Below are 8,733 nucleotides of genomic sequence, written 5' to 3' on the forward strand. Positions count from 1 at the left end.
GTAACTTCTGCAAAAGGAAGCCACATCCAATTTACTTTTACTTTTGAAATCAGTCCACCTGAGAGACAATCCATGTGCTGGCGTCTCTGTTCATCCACAGCGCCCATTCAGAGGCCATGCTGCGACTTCTGATGGACGGCGCCAGAGCAGCACTTCAGTGCCTGGATTCTGGGTGGAACCCTCCTGCACCGTGAGGAGCTTCTGTCCTGATATCAGTCGCTTGCATCTCTTCCAGTGTCCAGGATATTATACCAGCTGGGTAATCTGATTACTGGTCGGGCAGACATGGTAACGTCCTGGATTTGATTCTTGCCATTCAGCTGACTGTTCAGGACCGGGCTCACCCTCTGGGGGGATTTGGTCGTGGTTGTGAACAATACTTTGGTTATAAAGGCTGCTACAGTGAATATTAGCCAAAGTTCTACTTTATTTTCTAGAATTCTGGGTTATATGTTTAATATGAAATCTAATTACAGTGTTGTCTGCAGTTTACCTGATGTTTGCTGGGTAGGTGTCGAACTCTTCGCCCCTTGATCTCAATAAAACACGTAAACGAAAGATGGAGGGATTGTTTACGTCATCCTCTTCAGAACACGGAAACATCCAGGAGGTAAGGGTTCACGGTGTTTGGAGACGCTGATACCAAGTCTTCTGTGTCCAGAACACTTTATCGTGAAACTCACAGGAAACAATTAACGTCGTTCTGTAAATAGTGAGTAATGTGATGTACAGTGTGTTAAATTTCCTGTGTAAACACAACCATAGAAATCAAATGTCTGCCAAAGCTCAATCCTGGTTCCTGGTTCCTGGTTCCTGGTTCCTGCTGCTCTTTTTGCAAGAAAGACAAATGAGCTGACAGATGGGGAGCACAGTGACACACACACTCTCAAACACACACTGTTTTATAATTACTCTCATTTCCTGGATACTGCTCCCGACTCTGACCGGCCCGGTCCTCGACTTGAAACACTGCAAACGGGAATAAAGATCTACCACACAATGAGTAAACAGCTCTGTGTCCCCACAAAGACAACGTAAGACCAGAGTACAAACACACACACACACACACACACACACACACACACACACACACACACACACACACTCACACACACACACAGAGCTGGTGGCTGGTGAGCCCCGCTGCTCGGCTGCCCGCTGCAGTGTTTCCGTTCATGGTCCTATCAGGCCTCCTCTGTGGGTGCTCGGCCTGGACTACGGGTCCGGGGGGGACCTGACGTCACTTCTGTGAATGTGTGTGTATCAGTCCGACAGCAACGGTGGAGTGCAAGTGTGAAAATAGGTGAGAGAGAGCAGCTGAGCGGCGTGGGCGGTGGATATATCAGGACTGCTGTTTTCTGAGATGTTAAATTAAGGCACAAGCCGGGCTTCCTCCCAGTCCCCGTCCCTCTGTCGCCCGGTCCCAGGTTCAGCCTGAGCAGGGCCGGTTTGGTGAGCCGGGCTCACAGGAGGTGCACCACAGCAAATCAGGGCTGTTTTCTCCATCCTCCGTCCTGTGAAGCCCTGCCTCAGTGCTGCTTGGCCTGCCCGGGCTGCAGCACCCATCGCTGCCTGCATTAGCTGCTCTCGGGTTATGCAAAGCTTACATCATGCAGGCATCCATGCATTTATGCCCCGGGGGAATAGTGATGGCGAGGGGAGTGGGGGAAAGACCACTGACGCTGGAATTACCACAGGAAACTCTCTCTTCCTGCCGGAGCAGCAAGAAATAGTAACATTGAAACATTTAAAGCCTCACCAGACAACATCCCCTACAGTTTCATTAAATCTTTATGCTGTGGCTCTCCTACAATGCCAGGAGACCTGCTGTGTGTGTGTGTGTGTGTGTGTGTGTGTGTGGGGGGGGGGGGGGGGGGCAGAGAGGGGAAGCTTGCCATTTGTTCTTTCTGTTTTGTGCCTTGGGTCTGAAGTGTGGTGTTATTTAGCGCGGTGCACAGCCGAGCCTGTTCGGTGTGATTACAGCAGAAACAGAGGATGGAACGGCTTCCTCCGCCACACACACACACACACACACACACACACACACACACACACACACACACACACACACACACACACACACACACACACACACACACACACACACACACACACACACACACACACACACACAGCGGTCGCTCCGACAGCACCAGCAATCAGGCCCGACCTTCACACCCACAGCAGCTGATTCCAGCCCCGATCGGAGCAGTGTGGGCAGATGAAACGCTTTGTGTTTTTATTGTTGTAAAATACATTTCAGACTCAGCAAGCAACCTTCTGCTGTTTTAATGTTTGAACTCAGTAAGTGAATGTTGCTTCCCACAGATATTACCTTCATTCTGATCAAAGATCCAGATTTATTCTGTTTTAATGATGTGAAAAGAGTTAATAGGGTCAGAATCTCCCCTCAGCCCACGCGTCTAAAGCACAAAGTCAAAGGTTTTTGAGAAGCGACCAGTGCTAACCACTTCTCCACTGCGTCACGTTTCACCATCTTCAATGGAGACTTCAGAAGCTACAGACTGATTTTAACGTGTTGATCCTGCTGAGGCTGTTTCAGATGCTGAAAATAGACTTTATTTCCTCATAAATGGGACAGATTTCCTAAACTGAAGGCCGGGATTGGAAGCGCAGACCGTCAGGATGTTCCGTGTGCTCCAGCGCTCGGCTTCTCGCCGCCCATCAAGCTCCTGCGATCCAGTGCTGCAGTGTGCTGTTTGATAATGCTGCTTAGCATTCAGGAGGAATCTCCAGCACTCAAGTACTCCCAGCATCACGCTTTTAACTCCGTCCCCCTGGAGGAGCGGGGATGAAGGGGGAACGGGAAGGCAGGCAGGAGCACAGGGATCCTTATGGGAAGAGCGAAATTTCACAGGACAAAAGCCTGTTACTGAATTCTTGTCATGATCCTTTGGATAATAACCTCGACTATCCTGCCCCCCCCCCCCCCCCCCCCTCCGGATCTGACTGGCTGGTTCTGTGCTCCTGCATACCAGCCTTTGCGCTGTCCCACCACTCGCTGGACGCCGCTGAATGCCTCTGTGTTGGACCGGACTCCCCGTCCCTCCAGCAGAGCTCAGAAAACAAGCAGCTTGTGAAATGACAAACAAAGGCCGCTGCGCTGGCGGGGAAGGCGCTGGCGGGAAGGCGCTCTTCTCAGAGCCTCACCTGACGGCCTGATTGCTGTGCGGTTTGAGCGTCCTCAGACCCACAGCTCATCAATATACCTGGCGGCGCCGCGGCTCTCTGCACTGCAGCAGGACGCCGGCGTCAGCAGGATGAATATTTATCACAGCCACTCGTCACAGGCAGCAGGGGGGGGGGGGGGGGAGAAGAAACTTTCCCCAGTGGCGTCATGATTCCGGCGCTGAGTGGCGTGAAGCTTGTTCGCTCTGATTGGCGAATGAAGGGAGGACCGGGCTGAGCGGAGCGTCTCCTGGGTTACAGTAAATGTCTGGGCTGATCAGCTCGGATTGGTTCAAGTGGTCGCAGAGGACTTCCCGAGCCGGCGGGGTTACGGAGCGAGTCCTGCAGACGGTCTGGAGCACGAGGGAGACGCTCCGGTGTTATCCTCGCCCCGCCTCCGTCTCCTCCAGGAGCGGGCTGGAGGCAGGATGAGGGAGAACGCCGCCCCCCGCCCCGCCGCCCGCCCCGCCGCCTCCCCCACAGATGCACAGTTTACTCCGTTCTGTCCTTATTCACACCAAATCCTCTTCTCCATGCAGCGTACGGGAGTCCGGCGCCGTCCCGGCTCTTCTTTGTTTCTCGCTCTGATTAACTGAGAGGGCGTCGCTGCAACAGGCCACATCTGATGTGCTGCCTCTGATTAGAACATGTTAGAAACATCAGCGCCGCTCCGTCTCCTCCGTCTCCTCCGTCTCCTCCGTCCTCCTCTCCCACTCCGTCTGCTTCACCCACACCGCGCTCCTCCTTGATTAAAGATTTCACTTCAGATGGTTGCCTTGTTTTCCCTCCGCCTTCCCCCCCCCCCCCCCCCCCTCCCCCCGGTTATGTATTTTTCCGTCCGTCTCTTGTCGTCACGCCGGCCTCTCGGTTGCCCAGAGGCCAGTGTTTGATTGTGCCGCCGCTCTCTCCGGTCTGACCTCTCGTCTCTGAGCGCTGTAGTCTTCTTTCACGCTCCGTCCCAATCGGCCGGCCTGACCTTGGCGGAGCAGCGGAGTCGGAGACAGTGACGGGTCTCTTATCCGGCTGCAAATGAGAAGAGAAAAGGAAACACACAACTACACACAGCAGAGGGCCGCTTTCATATTGTTCAAAGAACTCCGTTTGAGAAACGTCAGTGTGAACCACTGGACAAAGAAACGGGAACCAAATGAGAGGAAATTTACAAAGCAGTGACGCGAATAACAAGGCCTCGGTCAGACAACGGTTTCGAGTGTGTTTTTGGCGTCGGTTTACACGACAACGGCGCTCAGAGACCCTGAAGCCCTGCTGCCGCACAGTGATACATCCGTCTTTATTTAAGCAGTTTCACTTGAGGAGGGAGAGCCGCTGTACCGGGTCTGACTCTGTCTAATTCATTCATTACAACAAAGGTCAACAGGTCAAACAGCTCCGACACTTTCCAGTGGATTACACACCATAACATTATGACTGCAGTCATATGTGGGGTGCATTCAGTCACAGATGAAACCGTTTCCATCCTGACTTCCTGCTGAGGTGTGATGGGCTGATGGGCAGCTGAGGGCAGGGTGGAGGAGATGGAGCTCGGGTCTGGAGCTGTGGGGAAACCCTGCTAACAGAAGCCTGGCTCCCTCTGAGAATGGAAGTCATCTGTCACGTCTTCACAGCAGATGGATGTACTGTACGTACACACTACCACACATTCTTCTTTTAGGCCGTTCTCCGTCCATCACGTTGGCCTGACTGCATCCATCACCTCCCTCCTCCTCCTCCTCCTCCTCCTTCCTCCTGATCTCTCATTCACAGGAACTCCTCACAGAGCAGATCATTAAAGATAAACATGTCTCTGCTGGACTTATTTACATCAATATATAAACAGTTTTTTTAATTAGATCATTCTTTTCCAAGTCAGCTAATCAATCATTTAACATGTATGTGAAGATATTGAACGTGGTTCAGGCTTCAGGTTTCTTCTTCTGGTCTATAAAAGTCCATTAGTTCAACAACTAGAACGAGAACACAGCGGTACCTGCTGGATATGAACACTGATTATGGTTTATATCAGCTTTACAGTGCGAGCCGTGGCTGAGGGGAGCGTTTAGTTTCCAAATAAAGCAGTAGAGAGGAGGATTGAACCTGAGGCTGATGACGGTGCTGCAGGAAAACTCCTCTCATCATTAAATTCGATTTGGCAGAAACACAATCATCTGCAGGGAACTCTGCGGCGAGGCGTCGTCAGATTGCAGAGATATTTCAGACGAGTGTGTGTGTGATGGAGGATAATCCAGGTGAAATTTACACCCCTGCTGGTCGTGAGAGTCATGATAGTTCAGCTGAGATTTCTCCATTTCAACCTGCAGGCTGAGAGCAAACCAACATTTAGTCAGAGGACGATAAAATACCCAAGTTATGGAAGACTGGAGACCGGAAAACTGCTTTATTCTGAGAAATCCAATGCAGCAGGAGAGCTGCTTTCATACCACCTCCTCCAAAAGACACAAACCCAGAGGGTCTTGCAAACAAGTCATGAACTGTAAAGCAGAATGTGGTAAGATTTTCATTTTCATTGTTCTTCAAGTGTTTCACTTTAGAAAATAACCCATACAGTGAAGTGAGTTAGAAAATAACTACATGCTCAAAATAAGTCTTGAGAGAATTACAATTTTTCACAGCAACAGGTTTATTAAATGTGTGCACTCCCACAAACTACATGTGCGTCTGTGCACTAAGTCAGACCTGTCAAATACGTTTTATTAGAGGAGCCACATCTGACCCAGTTTCATCTCCAGAGGACCAGGCTGGTCAAACAGCACCAGATGAACCTTTACATCTCTTTACTGTAGCGTAGAGCAGCGGTTTTCAAAGTGTGAGGCGCGCCTCCCCTGGGGGGCGCCAGAGGGTTTCAGGGGAGGCGCGGCGCGACAGAGAAAAAAAAAAAAAGAACAAAAAAAAAAAAACGTGTGGGCTTCCGAAGCAGTGTGTCCTGTGAGATTCCTCACGCCAGGGATGGGAATCGACAACCGGTTCTTTTGTAGAACCGGTTCTTCATGTCTCAATTCCAAAGAGTTATTTGTCTGTCTCCTAAACGACTCCGCTTATCGGTTCCGCTGTGTGCGTGACGACGTACCATGCGCTCTGCGCATGCGCTCACAGCAGCCACGGGGCAGCTGCGGTCCGCTCCGGCGCAGCTTCAGAGCCGCGGACCGGAAACTTTAGGCAAGGATCATATTTTTCCTCACTCCGGAGCCCTGCTGCTTCAGTCTGAACAGAAACGAGTCGGTGCCAGATGAAAGTAGACACGTGTTCCTAAATCAGTGATTTCAAAATAAAATCTGTGTCGTGTTTTTGCCTTCACATTGTTTTTTTGTAATTCTTCTGGTAGAATATATGACAAACAACGCGATCTAATCATTATATGGATTAGAAAAATGAACGATGTTGTTCTTACTCATTGCAGGAAAGTCAAAGACACTAAAATTGCACAAATCAAAGCTCCATGACCGGAGCGGCTGTGTTGCCAGATTGGGCGGGTTTCTGCACAATCAAGCTTGTTTTGAACCCAAGGCGGGTTGATGGAATGGCTATGTGTTGTGACGTGTTTTTTTTTTTTGAATGCAAATCAGGTTTTTACGGTTTTAACATGCATTTTCTACAGAGATGGAGCTTTGGATTCCTTTCTATTGTTGGATGGTTTTAACAATATATTTGGGGCAGATCTGGCAACCAACATCAGCTGACAGTAGACACACCAAGACCTTGTGAGTGACAGAGCTGCAGAGCTGGACCAGACATGCAAGGGCATCCAGTGTGAGGCCGGTGTAATTTGGTTTTGAGCTTTCCAACCTGGCGTCAGGAAGAAGCTCCAGAGTTTGGCTGTATGTTACACCAAAAGATGAAACTGGGGCTACTTGCACCTTGCAAAGTTTTCATGACATAGATATTTTTTCCTTCTGTTCAGGATGAAGATATGAAAGAGTTAATGCAAACACCCCATTTGTATTGTTTCATTTCTCACTCAATGAGAATCAATTGATAAGAGAATCGTACCAATAAGCAGTACTGATAATGGAATTAGGATCGCTAAATTCTTAACAATCCCCCCCCCACCTCAGACAATAGAAGTAGGCGGGTAAAGGGGGGGCCACCATGCTTTTGACTTCTCTTTGGGGAGGCTCGCTATTCCACACTTTGAAAACCCCTGGCGTAGAGTATATGTGATGAAGATATCTATGTTTTAAAAAACTCAGTTACCGCTGAAGATTATAACAGTCTCAAACCCTCTGCTGTGAAATCCAGGTAGACAGCCTCTGAACTTCTCCTGTTGCATTCTGGGAGAGCTTGTGTTTGGTATCGGTAAGGTGGCTTTAAAGGCAGCTTCACTGAGACCTCTGCTGACGGTCTCCTGGCTGGTGTGGCCGGATTGGAACCTCTTGTGGGCCCGTTTCAGGCCACGGACCTGATTTTTGACACCCTTGCGATAACAGATGGAAATATATAGAGTTGTGATTATCTATCAGTTAGCAGGCTATATCTTATTTGATCTGAGCTTTACAGATCAGATGGGGTGGGTGTCGTCTCACTTCCTCATGACTGTTTTTGACCGGCGTCTTCATCAGCTTCTTCTACAGTCCTGTGTCTGATATCCTCAAGCATCCCCGCCCCACAAACAAACAAAAAAACAAACAAACAAACAATCTCCTCCTGTCGCTCTGCAGCACATGTCAGTCCTCCATCTGTCCTCCTCTGCTGCTCAGGTGTTAAACTCAGTCGTTCATCACTTAAAAACCTCCTGCTTGTTTAACACCTTCATCTCAACATCAGCTCTTCACCCCCTTTCCCACCATCCTGCCCTATAACCTCCTCCTCCTCCTCTTCCTCCTCCTCCTCCTCCTCTCCTCATCGGTCCTCCAGTCTTGCAGGAAGCCAGACAGGAAGTGGTTGAGGCTTCAGACAGGAAGCAGCAGAGCAGAGCAGAGCGCTGTCTGGCAGCAGGATCGGCCACATACGATCCTTCCTATGCAAACATGACGTGCGCGCTGGAGATAACAGATCAGTATCAGCAGCTGCTGAACGTCAGCCTCGAGGCTTATGGGAGATGTTATCAGTCCCGTTTATCAGAATTCACCAAAAAAAAACCAAAAAAACCCCCCAGTATATACTCTGAACCGTTTGTGAATAAAATACTTTTCTCATATTATAGTATTATTAATAAAACATGCTTTCCTCATTTCCTCCTCATTTGAACATATTTTGCATTTTAAGGACGTGCCTTGCTCGTTGGCTCATCGGCTGTTTGTCTGCTTTGAAAAGACGTTGCAGCGAGTGAGGAATCGGTGACGTGATCTGGCTCGTGGAGCACCTCCAATAAACATGCACAGCTGCATGAAGCGATACAGACGCGGCCCACAGTCATAACGGGTTAAAGCAAACACACCGCCTCGTCCACACGCTCTTTAATTAGCTCTTTGTTTTCAAAGCAAGCTCAAGTTTGCTGTTCCGATGAAAAATCAACTGTTCCTGATTCTCCATTGCTTCGTAATAAAATGATAACGCCAGAGATTTAACGAACAGAAGGTTTCTGGAGTC

Source organism: Salarias fasciatus, chromosome 16 (genome assembly GCF_902148845.1).
Source record: "Salarias fasciatus chromosome 16, fSalaFa1.1, whole genome shotgun sequence".
NCBI lineage: Eukaryota > Metazoa > Chordata > Actinopteri > Blenniiformes > Blenniidae > Salarias > Salarias fasciatus.